Genomic DNA, 15,616 nt, shown 5'->3' on the forward strand with positions numbered 1-15,616 from the left:
TAATTCATTTTGGAGTTCCAACGTCGGATCTTTATTAATTTTATGATAGCACTCTTTGTCCATTAGCTGTCTGGTAGCTTCTGCTATATATTCAGTTGTTCCCCAGATAACGATGGAACCGCCTTTATCGGCTTGTTTAACTATGATGTTGTCGTCGTTTTTAAGTGTATACAGTGCTTCTCTTTGTGCTTTTGGTAGATTGGGTTTGACAAAGCAACTTTTCTTCTTTTCTTGGGCCGCGATTGCAGAAAGTATTGTTTTTTCAAAATGAATAACCTCTTTTGGCACTTTGTAGGCTGGTGGGCAAAAACTTGATTTATTTCTTAGTCCTCTGGTTTCCGTTTCAGACATCATTTCTTTGTCCGAGAAGAATGTAATTAATCGAATCTTCCGGCAGAACTCTATGAATTCTAATTTCAATCTAACGAAATCCGTTGGTTTTGTTGGTACAAAGGTTAACCCCTTTTCAAGGACACTGATTTCTGTTGATGTGAGGAGTTTGTTTGAAAGATTGTAGATTGATGACTTCTCTAATTTTTGTAATTCTGTCTCCTCGTGGACATTTCCCATGGTTGTTGGTATCGCGTTTTTCCTTGGGCTTTTGGCTGGCCCTGTGCTAAAAAAGGCTGCTGCTGTTGTTGGGGAATGTTTTGTTGATAATTCTGTTGATATTGTTGTGGATAGTTGGTTTGGTAGCCTCCCCGTCGCGCAAATGGAGGACGGTAATTGCCTTGATCTGAGTCACTGCCTCCTGATGAAGAGGTGTCTGAAAAAGTTAAATATTTGGTACGCGATCTCTCTTGGTTGTCTGGGAGGAACCGTTTTGCCTCCGGACGTGAATAAAAGTCCTGTTGAAGATAAGGATACGCTTTGTCAAAAGTGAAGTTGCAGTTGTCTCTTTCAAAGTTGTTTTCTTTTTGCTGTACTGTATAATCTTTGAACTCTAACATGTCTTTTTCAACTTTTTCAAGTAGAATGTTTGAGTCTTGAATTAGCGGGTTAGATTTTACTTAAAGCCTCTAGTGCTTCAATCTCTTCCAATTGCGTTTTGGATAGACGTTGCGCTGTTTCAATAGTCAAGACCATAAGGTCACGACTGCACTTGGTCTCAATGAAGCTAAAGCCCTTTTTATAAATAGTGTCCTCGGTAAAAATGACCGGTATATTCTTTCCGATCAATCCTGACGGGATGGTTCCTGCCCTGAGATGCTGGAGAAGATAATGGCCATGTAGATCGGTTCGTATTTGCTTTTTCTTTAAGCGAATAAGTTTGTCTGATTCGTTATTAGTCTGTGCGGTACTACTGTGAGTGGCTGAACCGAACAAAGGAGGGTTACTCAATAATTTCTTGATATGTTCTTCGCTATATGCGAACGTTTGATCTTCTGACATGGTAAATGAATGCTTAAATGTTCAAGAAATATCACTCAACACATAACATTCAAAAATTCCCACTCATTCTCTGTATATTCACAAATAAAACCAAAATTAACAAACAAAATAAATGAGAAAGGTGAAACGGAAAAAGTGAATCTAATCGAAAAAACCGGCAAGTGATTGCGAAGATACCACTTGTCGTCACAATAACGCACTGAAGCATCTAATTCAAAACCTCGCGAGCGTGCGCCCGCTAATTTAGTAGACAACAACGAGGGTTTGGCTTACACGCAGTAAGGCTACGCCAAATGTATAGTCAACAAAATAGATGCCAGTACTGCCCAACAACTCAAGAACTCAATAGAAGAATGAGTTATAAATCGCTCATTTCTACAGACCACTTCACGAACAAACGCGCAATTTAGTCTATGGAATTTTTTGCCCATGCAACAAACTATATATTGGAAAGACTGACCAGGAGGCCAGACAAAGAATCTCACAACACAAATCCAGGATCAAGATAAAAGTGCTTACAGCCCCTTTGGTCCAACACTGGATTGATGAAGTCTATGGGGAAAACGATTTAAGCTGGACAGTAATCTCTAAAGTGGAACCTGACTTGAGATGCTTATTCTTAAATTTAATACTGCAACAAGAGGCCTGAATGAGATGTCTGAATTATATAATTTGTAACCTTGCGGGATCAGGAAGCTTGCATATCGAAAACATACCTTTCTGCTAATTGAATTGACCAGCACCATGTAATCGGCATAGTTTTTAAACATTTGCCAAAAATCCAATTAATCTTACACAAGATCGGGTCTTCCAGCCATGTAAAGTCGCTGCTTGATTATATTAAATCACGCATTTTCGATCCGAACTACATATCCCAGCATTCCACCGGCCCGGAACACAGTTCCTTCTTAATCCTGTGTACCCGGAACAACTTCAGGCGTCTGACAGAAGCAACGCCACAGGGAGATTCGGTATCCAAGATAAAAGGTAATTACGTTTGTTCGGCAACACGGGGCATTTCAAATGTTATGTGCAGTGAGGGCTCGCGTAATCTTTTACAGCTTTCTCGAGCATACGAGCACTTGCCGTATTTCATTCACCACGTACGCTGCGCAACATTCCACAATTTAATAGTGAGTGCAGCCAGGCGAATTAAACTGCAGCGTTCCCTCACTACAGGAACTAGCTTCCTTAAAACGAAGATATGTAACCCCACTCGCGTTGCTCCTCGCGTAACGAGATGCCCGATTTGCAGCTAGTTTGAACATTCAAATGTTTTTTCAATAAATAAAGACCGGACATGTTGGAAGCACGAATAGTGAAGCCCTTTGTCTTTACATACCCCTTCTGTCATTTTTTCAGAAATGATCAAAAGCGTCATTAAATGCCGGATTGTGCACTGCGTGATTTGATTCCAGCTGCCCTCTGAGACAATTCAAGAAGCGATCCAGTGAGTACGAAGCCCTCTCATTCCTCTAAAGGCATCACACATGTTTATTATAAGCTGACAGCTTCCTTTTCCTTCTCCCACAGCTCCTTGACAGACAATGCATTAGTAGAAGTTCCGGTACGATCTGAGTGTGTGTTGGACTGAATGTTTAAGTTGAGAGTTGCCTGAGAATATGACTGATAGTATGGTTTTTAAATTTATGTTTTTCAGATTTACTGTCACACGGTCCTGAGGAGAATCCCACGACTTTTGGGGATTCGAAACGTGTCGACCTTTTTGACCTTAACGTTTAGGCCAATCATTTGTATTATTGTTGAAATGAACATTTTTCTGATGGTCTAATTGCCATTTGTACAAAAAGATCTCCTTCAATTTAGTTGTGTTGGTTTTACCTGCCATTACAAATAGGACTAGTGCAGGGCCACCGCATTTCAACACACCCTTTACTCCTTCCTTTTCTTTTGCTTTGAGTCCTTCCACTTTTGTCTGTCTGAATGTAGTTTTGTATGTACCAGTTGAGTGTTTTTTTGAATAATATCACGTTAATTTCCTTCACCCCTAATACCTTCATCTCTTACACTTTAAATATTCTCTTTTAAATGTTAGCACCAGGGGTCCTTCTCCCTCTCCTATGTATTAATGTAAGATATGTTGGACTGAGTAAAAAGCCAAATATCTTCAATCCTTTTTGTAATACTAGAAATAAGAAAAAAAGAAAAAAACACCAAAGGTGCATTTAAAAATAAAATTATTTCATGAGATTGATTCTTTGACTGAAAGAGTGGTCTGTAGAAATGAGCGATTTATAACTCATTCTTCTATTGAGTTCTTTAGTTGTTGGGCAGTACTGGCATCTATTTTGTTGACTATAAATCACATCGCAGCACTTTTCCCTGTGCACATCCGAGGTCAGGCCCTCGCCCTCCGACCCTAAATGCAGTTTTGATAGCAGGATTGGTTTTAAAGCATGCATGAAAGGCAGCGGTGCCAGATGTGTAGGTCATCCTTTTAGGAGCTTGTGAAGGGCACAGAGCGACGAGCGGGGGTGGCCCGATAGGTCAGAGATGCAACACTCAGCGGAGGCGGGGGTCACTGTGTGGTGGTGTGTGACAGGTCAGGGCGTTTTCAAATTTCTTCCATCGCATGAGAACACGGACTAAAAGTGGACGCGTCACACCAATGAAAATACGTCGATTATTTAGTTCTTTATAACACCAGTACATTCTGGGATCGATATGGCCCATTTAAAAACATTTGGTTTTTCTGATGAAGTATTTGCCTCTCTTGTGGGAACCAGTGCGACCTTCAACAGTAATGGTCACACTGGAGTCCACAACAATGAAGATAGTTGCAAACTTATCGATTTTAAAAAGAAACTTACACGTATGGAAGTGCATGGAGAGTTTATGCTGGCCTATTTAAAGAACGGCATTATCCCCATGGGTTTAAAAGTTCGAAACATCCCTGGTCTTTTTGTCCACCATAGGCCTTTCTTAGAGAAATGGAGCCTTATTGCTAACAGATGCTCCCGAGACCTCATGATCTTAATCATCGAGACTGCAAAAGAGTTAGCTGTAGCCATTAAAACAGAGATCGATGAACTAGAAACAAAACTAAAAGCCTCGGGAAGCATCGATGATGCTCTGAAGAAAATAGAAGAGGCCAATAAAGAACTGGAATCCTTTAGCGCATATTTAAACAAACGTAAAAATGATAAATTGACAAAAGACAAACGCTTCTATACCCTGGAAGGGACTTACCCATATCTTAGGCAAGACTTCTATAAACAAAATCACTATGTTGATGATATTAGAACCACACCACAAAGAGTCAATAACTTCACAGACTCTTCTGACTCTGAGAATGAAGGTCCGAATACCTACTACGAAGTAGAAGGCAATTTTAATCAATATAATGGACCCCGCCCTAAACAGCCTTTTTTGTCCAACAGGTGCCCACGATGGGGCCGCCCCAGAGTCCATTTTCAGAATCAAACCAGAGGCATTTTCAGCAAGCCCACCATCAACATCAGCACCAACACCAACAACATCAACCACAGGAACCCCAATTCATTCGCGAAACACGCAATCGCCAGTACTGGGGACAGGGGATGTAATCCCCATTTTCAATCTTTCATCCAAAGATATAGACCCCTATACTGAATCATTATTGTCCAAAGGCCTATCCTATATTCCACATTCCCATGTGAATGTTTTCGAACTACAGAAAGACATTATCTCATTCTTTCGTAAAATCAGATTAAAAAAGTTTTTTCATTACACGTAGATTCGAATGAGACAGATCAGGAAACGAGACATTTATCTCTTCCGTCTACTTTTAATCCTTCTTTGGACCAACTAGGTCCTGAAGTTGCTGCCTTTGAATTAGTTGTACTTCAACAACTAGAAAGAGCCCTTCGCTACATACCTAAACCTGTCTACAATTTAAGTAGAGAAGAATCAGATTCCCTAAAAAGTCTGAAAAATAATGACAAACTGGTAATTAAGAGCTGCGATAAGGGCGGTGGCATTGTACTGATAGATTCTGACAACTACGAACAGTAGATGAAAACTATGCTTTCTGATACAACTACTTATTCTATGATTAGAACTAACCCCTCCATTTCAGTATCTAACAAAATTCTAGACCTCACTAGTAGGGCTCTTACAATAGGAGACATTAACCAAAAGGAATTTGATTATCTAAATTTTCATCATCATAAGACAGCATGTATTTATGGCATGCCGAAAATTCACAAGAATTTAATAGACTCTCCATACAGACCCATTGTGTCAACCATTGGCACTAATACGGAACCACTTTCTAAATTTATTGATTCCATTTTGCGCCCACATGTACCTAAAATCGTGTCATACATTAAAGACATGGGCGACATGATAACAAAAATAGAAAATTTGCCTTTTGATCCTAGAAAAGACCTACTAGTGACTATGGTTATTGAAGCGCTGTATAGCAATATTCCACAGCAAGAAGCATTGTTAGCTACTAGCTGGTTTATTGATAATTTTGATATCACATGCCCGAAAGACTTCTTACTGGATCTGTTGCAGGTTGTTCTCACAGAAAATATTTTGGAATTTGGGAACACCCTTTATCGTCAGATAAAGGGTGTAAGTATGGGAGCATCAGTGGCGCCATCTATTGCAAATATCTATATGGCAGCCTTCGAAACTAAGTTCATCCATAAAGAAATAGCCTCCTTTTACGAATCTATTTTCCATTGGTCCAGATATATTGCATCTTTTTTATCTGGACCAATGGGAAAGAATTGCTTCGTGAGTTCCTGGAATGGATCAATTTAACAGATGTGAATCTTAAGTTCACAGCTCAATAAGATGACAACCAGGTTGAGTTCTTAGATTTGATCATTAAACATCAAAATAACAAACTTATGGTTGATCTTTTTGTTAAACCCACTGCGAGGAACACCCTTCTTCATTTTAAAAGTTTTCATCCCCGTTGCCAATGAGAAAGTATACCTTTTTCTCAATTTCTTCGAGTTAGGAGGAACTGTTCCAACTTAGCAGATTATGATTTTCAAGCTAACATCATGCGTCAAAAATTACTGAACCGAGGCTATCCTCACAGGTTAGTTAGAGACTCGTACAAACGAGCGAGGTTCTATGACCGTGACTCCCTGTTAAGAACTAAACCCCCTAAGGAAAAAAAACAACTCGTATGCATTACTAAGCATTCAACTCTCGATAACACAGTTAAACATATTGTGAACACCAACTGGCATATCTTGAATTCTAACCCTACCAACTCCAAGTTAGATAAACCCCTGTTTGCACAAAGAACAAATAAGAATTTGAAAGATCTTATTGTGCACTCACGATTTACTGTAAATAATGTACAATCTCAATTTGTTCAAAGGTCCATCAGAAACAACTTTCCAGTCAGAGGTACTGTCAAATGTTCCTTGTGTAAATCCTGTAACAACATCATAGGAGGTGAGTCCTTTGAACATAACGGTTGCCACTCGAGTGCTAATGAAATGTGGAACTGCAAAACTGCCAACTGCATCTATTTCATTTTATGCCCTTGTCAACTTGGATACGTTGGCGAAACGTCCAGGCCTATCCAGGTTAGATTAACGGAACACCGTTCAGCCATTCTGACTAACAAGAGTATGGCACCTCTAGTTAAACATTTCTATGAAAAACAACACACACCTGACGACTTTAAATGGCGCATCCTAGAAAGAATAAGACTCCCTGACAGCAAAGGTGGCGACAAAGTTAGAAAGAAAAGGAAAGTCTTCTGGATTTTTTCCCTGGGGACTTTAAAGAAAGGGCTTAATGCCGAAATCCCGTGGGAAAATGCCATAGTTTAATTTTCCTTCATCCCGTCTGCCATGTTTCATCCTTTTTCATATGTCTATTTTGCTGTAAATAGCTATAACCTGTTCATTTCAAATTGCACATCTTAACAATAGAATAGTAAATTTGTGTATCTGATGATCATTTTTTACATGTGCGATATCATGACATTATATGTATCAGGTCTTTTTTTCTGTAGTAGGGGATCTCTGTGTATAGTCATAATCTAGTGAATAGTCCCGCCCATGTGCGTGGATCCCGGCAATCAAAAATAATCTCTTAAGTAGTCAAATCATACAGACCCTGCAAGACACTTAAGAGAGAATTTAAAGACAAATAATGCAGCCTATATCCACAGGCTGCACTGTCCAGTACTTCAACTAGAAATTCCACCAAACAACACCACACATAACCCAGCCTGCAGTTTCTACCATAGAGAAACTTGCCTCCACCAGTAAAAGACTTTGCAATGATAGAGAGGAAGGCATGGACAGACAAGCCCCATAGGCTGCCATTATGTGGCTTAAATAGGATACTGTGCCTTTAAGAGAACTTTCCAGAACTTTCTCCCAGTATCCCAGAATGCATAGCAGGTCCCTCTTACTTTCAGTTCTTTTTTCCGGCTCCTGCTAACAGGACCCTGGCATTGAGCTCTCCCTTGTTTCAAGGGTTTATTGGATTATTGTCACTTATGTGTATAAAAGTGTTTGAGTTTAGCTTTCTTGGTGCTTTTCTTCTCTCCTGTGTGTTGGTTCAGGCGTTTTAGGGCTCTAAAATGCCTGGTCTTTTTGACAAGTGCCCATCATGTGGAAGGAAGAAGGCCAAGAGTGATCCACACGACGTCTGCATCGTCTGTCTCCCTGAAGAACATGTCCCTGAAGACTGTGACATCTGCCAGCAGTTTTCAGCAAGGACCCTGAGGGACAGGCTGAAGATTAGGCTTTCAGGCCTTGAAGAGAGACGTCTGCAGGCTGCAGGTGGGTCTGGGCAGGCTGGGAAGGTTCCCTCTCCCTCTGCTGAGGCCTCTGGGGGGCTCCCCAGAGGCAGGAAGACCAGCAAACGGTCCCGGTCTCCGTCGGCATCGATTGCATCGACGACGACGTCGAGAGGGATGACGACGGTGTGTTCCCCGTCTCCCCGGGGCTCCGGGTCGAGACGGTGTGACAACTCAACGTCAAAGGGCCTGGAGAGGCCGCCGTCGAAGCCACCGTCGACGGCATCGTCGTCGTCATCCTCGACGTCGGAGTCGACCTATCGACGTCGGAGTCGAAGCGACAAGCATCGGCGCTCGCCGTCAAGGCGACACCGCCGATCGCCGTCGAGACAACGGTCAACCTCGAGGGGCTCCTCGACGTCGAGGACCTCAAGAAGGAGGAATCGACACTCGTCGTCGAGAACAGAACGTTCGTCGTCGCGGAGGCGGCGTACGGCATCACGAAGGAAGAGGTTGACGTCGCGAAGGCGGCGTTCGACGTCGTGGAAGAAGAGATCGACGTCGCGGAGGCGACGTTCGACGCCGGAGTCACGGAGGTGACGTTCGCGCCGGAAAAGCGACGCACAGATCGTCCACGCGGTCGTGACACCGCCATAGGAGGCACAGATCTCACTCTCACACGAGTTCCTCAGGGACCAGGGACTACTCTCTGACCTTGTCGGGGTCACCGGACACGAGGGTGTCTCCAATTGATGACCTGGTAGCATTCCATGATGTCCTTTTAAGGGGCGCTGCAAAGTTGGGCATATCCTTGACGGTGCCTACACCTAAGACATCACTCATTTTCGAGACATTGCATCAGAAACACCTGTCTCGTCCACTGCTACCTCTGGTGCCGGGCCTGGAGGAACCGGCCATGGCCCTTTTCCTCACCCCTGCGGTGACGAAGGCGGCTCCATCGAGATTGCTGAAAAAGTACCGGGCTCCCGATTCGGACCCGGCCTTTCTAAGGGCGGAACCTCCTCCGGATTCTTTGATTGTGACGGCGGCCCGCATACAACATGCCACCACCCCGTCATCCACGGTTCCCCCGTATAAGGAGTCTAGATGGATGAATTCAGCAGGGAGGAAAGTATGTGGCACATCGGCGACATCTATGAAGGCTGCGAGTGCCACGGCGTTGTTGGGACGCTACGACCGCGTCCTCTAGGACTCCCTCCAGCAGTTTCTGGAACACTTACCTCGCGAGAAGCGAGAGGACTTCCAGGAAGTGCTGAATGAAGGGATGCTGGTGGCGAACCAGATTATCAGCGCTGCGGCAGACTCATCCCTGTTGGCGGCACATGGGTTTTTCCATGGAGTTAACCAGCGACGTCACGCCTGGCTCCGTCTTACGTCCCTGAAACCGGACGCACAGCAGAGGGTAGCCAACCTGCCATTCTTGGGGGAGACCCTCTTCGGGAAACATGCGGATGACGAGATGGCCCGCATGAAGGCGGAGGCCGAAACGCTCACGGCTGTGGGTCTGGAGAAGCCTAAAGACACGAAGAAATCGTACCGCCCATTCCAACGGCGGTTCGGTGGGCAAGGCAGAGGACGTGGCCAAGCTTCAGGACAGTTGCAACAACAACAACAGTTCCGAAGCCATTCCAGAAACGCCAGAAGGGCAGAGGAGGCCAGCAGTCGGCTCCGGCGACCAAGGGCCTGGCCGGGTCTAGGCCCTAGGAACCTACTTCCCCCGGATCTGTTACCCACTCCGGTAGGGGAAAGCATTCAATTTTTTCTGGCAGAGTGGAGAAAAAATTACTCAGGACAAGTGGGTGCTGAATATTGTTTGCAATGGATACAGTCTTCGGTTCACAAGCCCGCCTCCAGCGATTCCACCGGTCAGCTCGCAGTTTCAGCTGTGCGAGCTTCAGGCGGAAACGGATATCCTGTTAAGGAAAAGGGCGATAGAAGACGTACCTCTGTCCCAGAGAGGAAGAGGTCTGTACTCCCGGTTCTTCCTGGTTCGCAAGAAGGACACGAACGAGTTCAGGCCCATTCTGGACTTGCGACAGGGAAACAAATGGATTTGCAGGGAAAAGTTTTGCATGCTGTCGTTGCATCAGATTTATCCTTAGTTGCAACAGGGAGACTGGCTATGTGCTATAGACCTACAGGATGCTTACTTCCATGTGCCCATTGCACAAAAACACAGGAAGTTCCTGCGGTTCCAAGTCGGCGCCAATCATTATCAATACACAGTACTCCCATTCGGACTAAAGTCTGCGCCGAGAACATTCTCGAAGTGCATGGCGGTGGTAGCAGCACACCTATGGAAGAACAAGGTGTTTGTCTACCCGTACCTGGACGATTGGTTGATCAAGGCATCCTCCTTCTCGGAAGCGCGAGCACACTTCCAGAAGACGTGCGTTCTCTTGAACATGCTGGGGTTGCACATCAACATGTCCAAGTCTGTCCCGACTCCGGTCCAATGCATACAGTACTTGGGAGCCTCCATCAATACACTGTCAGCAAGCGTGTCTCCTTCGGAAGAGCGACGATTATCTCTCCTTCGGAAGGCTCAGGCTCTTATGACAACTTCATCTACAACAGTGAGGACGGTGTCTTCTCTACTGGGATCGATGGCCTCTTGTATCTTCCTGACGCCACACGCACGGCTGCACATGAGACCGCTGCAGGAGTGCTTGGAAGACCAGTGGGATCAGAGGAAAGGATCTTGGGACAACAAGATACGACTGTCGCTGCATGCTCTTCAGTCTCTGAAGTGTTGGTGTTCAGCAGAGAATCTCCTCAGAGGTGTTCCCTTTCACAAGGACATTCCCACGCAGACTGTTGTGACGGATGCTTCTCTCCTGGGATGGGGAGCGCACTCCGGGAACCTACAGATTCAAGGAACGTGGTCACCGATTGAGGCCACGTATCACATCAATTTCCTGGAACTCAGAGCTGTTCACTTGGCACTGAAGGCCTTTCTTCCGTCCTTCCAGACCAACTCTCTGCTTGTACAGACGGACAATACCACCACGATGTATTACCTCAACAAGCAGGGGGGCTCGAGATCACGCACTCTGTCGCAGGAGGCGCAAGCGATCTGGCACTGGCTCCTAGCCAGAGGACTGACGATAATGGCTACCCATCTGCCAGGTGTGCAGAATGTTCAGGCAGACGCGCTGAGCAGACTGGTTCAGGAAAACCACAAATGGGTCATAAACGACGAAGTACTAGGAGAAGTCTTCGCAAGGTGGGGAACTCCAGACGTAGATTTGTTCGCCACCGCCGAAAACAGCAAATGCAGAGACTTCGCCTCCAGGTACTACCAGCAGGGGACGCTGGGGAATGCGTTATGGATCAACTGGCCGAACAGCTTTCTGTACGCTTTTCCACCCATTCCCCTGATTCCGGCAGTGCTCATCAAGCTGGCCCGGTCCAGGGTTCGGATGATACTCATTGCCCCGGAGTGGCCCAGGCAGTGGTGGTTCACGGACCTGCTTCACCGGTCTCTCCTTCCTCACATTCGGCTGCCGTGCAGGCCGGACCTTCTCACGAAGTTCGGGGTACGGATGTTACACCCCAACCTCTCGTCTTTGAGTTTGGCGCCATGGCTCCTGAGATAGTGCAATATGGCCATCTGAATCTGCCTGCGGATTGCATGGACATACTGAAGGAGTCTAAGAGACCTTCCACTCGGACTTCCTATGCTTACAAGTGGAAGAGGTTTTGTATCTGGTGCCAGTCTAAGAACCATGACCCGACGACATGTAAGGAAGATGTCATCCTTCCTTACCTTCTACATTTGGCGCAGTCTGGACTTAATGTTCATTCCATTAAGGTTCATTTCGCCGCATTGACTGCCTAAAGGAAAATTGCTTCACAGACTTCCTTTTTCCAGATCCCTGTGATCAAAGACTTTATGGAAAGATTGAAGAAAGTATTCCCTCCTGTCAGGCTTCCTTCGCCTTCATGGGAACTGAATGTGGTGCTGTCCAGGTTGATGAAGGAGCCTTTTAAACCTATTCATAAGGCCTCGTTGCAGCACCTGTTTTGGAAGGCGGCGTCCCTCGTGGCCATTACATCGGCCCGCAGGGTGAGTGAAATTCAGGTGTTGTATTGTCAAGAACCTTATACTTTATTTCATGCTGCTAAGGTTGTTATGCGTACTCACCCTAAATTTCTTCCCAAGGTTATTTCTGATTTTCATGTCAACCAGACCATAACTTTGCCTACGTTTTTTCAGAATCCTTCATCTCCAGCGGAAAGGTCTCTCCATTCCCTGGATGTTAGGAGGGTGTTGAAATTTTATCTGGATAAAACCAAAGATATTCGTAGGTCTGACCAGTTGTTTATTAATTATGGATCAGTCAGGACAGGTCTTGCTACCTCTAAGCAGCCCATTTCTAGGTGGATTGTGTCCTGCATACAATTGTGTTACCAAAAAGCTAATAAGACCTTAGGAGGTAAGCCTAAGGCTCATTCCACCAGGGGCAAAGCTGCCACGACAGCCTTGCTCCGTAACGTGCCGATAGCTGAAATCATACCTTTGCTAAGCATTACTGTCTGGACACTGATGCCAGGGCAGATGCTCAGGTTGGGCAGGCTCCGTGGCGGAATTTGTTCGCACAATAGTGGCGTTAATTTCTTTCTCCACCGCCGCTTTGGTGTGGGGATGGGCTTGCCATTCTATTCACTAGATTATGACTATACACAGAGATCCCCTACTACAGAAGGAGTAGTTTCTGTCCTGTAACTCCAGTTCTGTAGTAGGGGTATCTCTGTTATAGTCATAAGAGCCCGCCCTCCTCCCCGGTGGAGATAATTCTTCATGTAAGGAATGCTACAGGTCTGGCGTGCTACGCCTTCAAAAAGAACTGAAAGTAAGAGGGACCTGCTAGGCATTCTGGGATACTGGGAGAAAGTTCTGGAAAGTTCTCTTAAAGGCACAGTATCCTATTTAAGCCACAGAATGGCAGCCTATGGGGCTTGTCTGTTCATGCCTTCGTCTCTATCATTCCAGAGTCTTTTACTGGTGGAGGCAAGTTTCTCTATGGTAGAAACTGCAGGCTGGGTTATGTGTGGTGTTGTTTGGTGGAATTTCTAGTTGAAGTACTGGACAGTGTAGCCTGTGGTTATAGGCTGCATTATTTGTCTTTAAATTCTCTCTTAAGTGTCTTGCAGGGTCTGCATGATTTGACAATTTAAGAGATTATTTTTGATTGCCGGGGTCCACGCACATGGGCGGGACTATTCACTAGATTATGACTATAACAGAGATACCCCTACTACAGAACAGGAGTTACAGGACAGAAACTACTCCGTATCTCCTCTGTACTATCTTTTATTTTAGGTAGATACTATGAATCTGTGATAAATATCTAAAATGTTGCTCGTTTGAATCCATTATGTATCATTTCCTTACGCAAGTATTTAACACCGATGTTTAAGTATACTTTGTATATCTCTGAACGTTCTCTTTTAATACCTACAATTTCGAATAGACTTTACGCTATTTTCAGACAATTATACTATTATGGTAGTTCTTTGTCTGACTTTTCGCACTCGTTTGAAATGCGGGCATTTCAAAGTTCGCTCTTTACGTATAGAACCGAACAATGCTGCACGTTATGGCTATCCTTCTGATTTCGTCGCTTTTTGTACTCACCAGATATGAGCCATCTTGGTTTGGGTTGCGGGGATTAGAGAACATCTATTAGTCCGTTGCCCTTGTTTATTATCCGTCTGCATTGGTAACTGATTTCCCCCGCTATTCCGGGATTTAAATGGGGCGGGTTCCTTCGTCCTTAATGTTTTCATTTTGGAGGACGGGACGCCGCGCCGAGGGAGCATTATCCTGCTTCTAGACATTTTCGCCATCAGGTAAGGGCCACTATGCCGGTTTAGAATCGCCCACGAACGATAGAGAATAATCTTTTCGCCTGTGACACATAGTTGCTCTGTATAAATACAGATGCCATCCCTTTAATAAATTAGTCTGTGCTTTATGTTTGTTTTACAGACTTACAACAGTCCTTTTCAGCCACGCGAATGTCGTTCTGACGGGTGTATTCCAACCGCAGACGTGCATCACTCACTATCAGCTATTGTTACATCATAAATAGATAAATTGAGGTAATTGTCCGTTTTAGCCCCACATGGCTTTTTAAACTTTAGATTACTGCATAGAATATCTTGAGTAATAGATTTATGTCATTTGCTTTTAGCTCCACACGCAACTGCAGACACGACAGTTGACGTCTTGGGGCAATTTAACTGGCTGCTATATACATTCTACCCGCTATCAGCTTTATTCATCCTGAGAAAAAAGAAATACATTTTTGCATATGTTCAGGTAATTATGACTCATATAAATATATAGAATAGAAAGGTAGCATTGAGACTTTGAGAAGAAATTATGAACATCTTAGTTTTCCAGTTGTTTATTATATTTCCATCATACCGGTTATTTTTCTTTATCTTTATCGTACCACGTCGATTACCTTTTTTATTTACACATTTGCCTCAGTATTCCTGAAATATATGTCGACTCATGTATGTCCAATAACCAACCTTGTGTTCATGCAATCCTTCACCCGATAAATGGCGTTCTCTAGCCTTTTATTTACCATTCATGCGTGAGTTCGCCGGTTTTCGGTTTGCAAAGGGATGACATCGTTCTATGTGTGACATTATAAATACACCTTGATCAATGATGTATTTAGGATCTGATTCCTTTTATTCTTCCCCCAGATAATTTGTTAGATGTTCTAAAGATTTGTTTCATCACCTACCGTGACTAGCGACTGAAAACATCCTATACACCTGCAGATCTATTCTCTACAGGTACATCGTCTTAATTTTGCGCTTCCTGTGATATGTATACAAATCTATCTAGCTTACACCTGTCTAGATTATTGCCTTGGTAATCAAGTGCTTGTTCATGTACTTATCTGTTCTTGTATTTGAGACTCTGTTAGGAGATAGCGTCTCCCACACTGCTCATTTTGCTTGCAGTTTTTTACCATTATGTCATGTATTCGCGTGGCACCGTATGTTCATGGGATTTTTATGAATAATTATGACACATATTTGTGTTTCTTTATTGACCAGGACCATCATTTACCTGGTGATGTTGCGTATCTATAAATGAAGATATCATCTACCTTGTCATCTAGTCTAGAATGTAAGTTTACATTTACGTACCTATCAATGCTATTTTTGATGCATTAACTAGTGCTCTGTTGCAACTATATCTTTATTGTCTTTACAGCAACCTCTATCGGATTGTTATAGGTTGTACTGCATACTATCAATTGAGTACTAAACAATCGCAAGAAAAGACTTGTCTATCTCAAGACATTTAGGGAACAAATGAGTAGATCTGAACCCAATAGTGTTTAGAACATTCTTGTTAGAGATATGCAATGTAATACTTTGCTTTATCTATGTTGTATTGGGGGATAAATTAAACAAAATTTATTTTTACCTTCATGTTCACAA

The sequence above is a fragment of the Lissotriton vulgaris genome, chromosome 1_1 (genome assembly GCF_964263255.1).
Source record: "Lissotriton vulgaris chromosome 1_1, aLisVul1.2, whole genome shotgun sequence".
Taxonomy (NCBI): Eukaryota; Metazoa; Chordata; class Amphibia; order Caudata; family Salamandridae; genus Lissotriton; species Lissotriton vulgaris.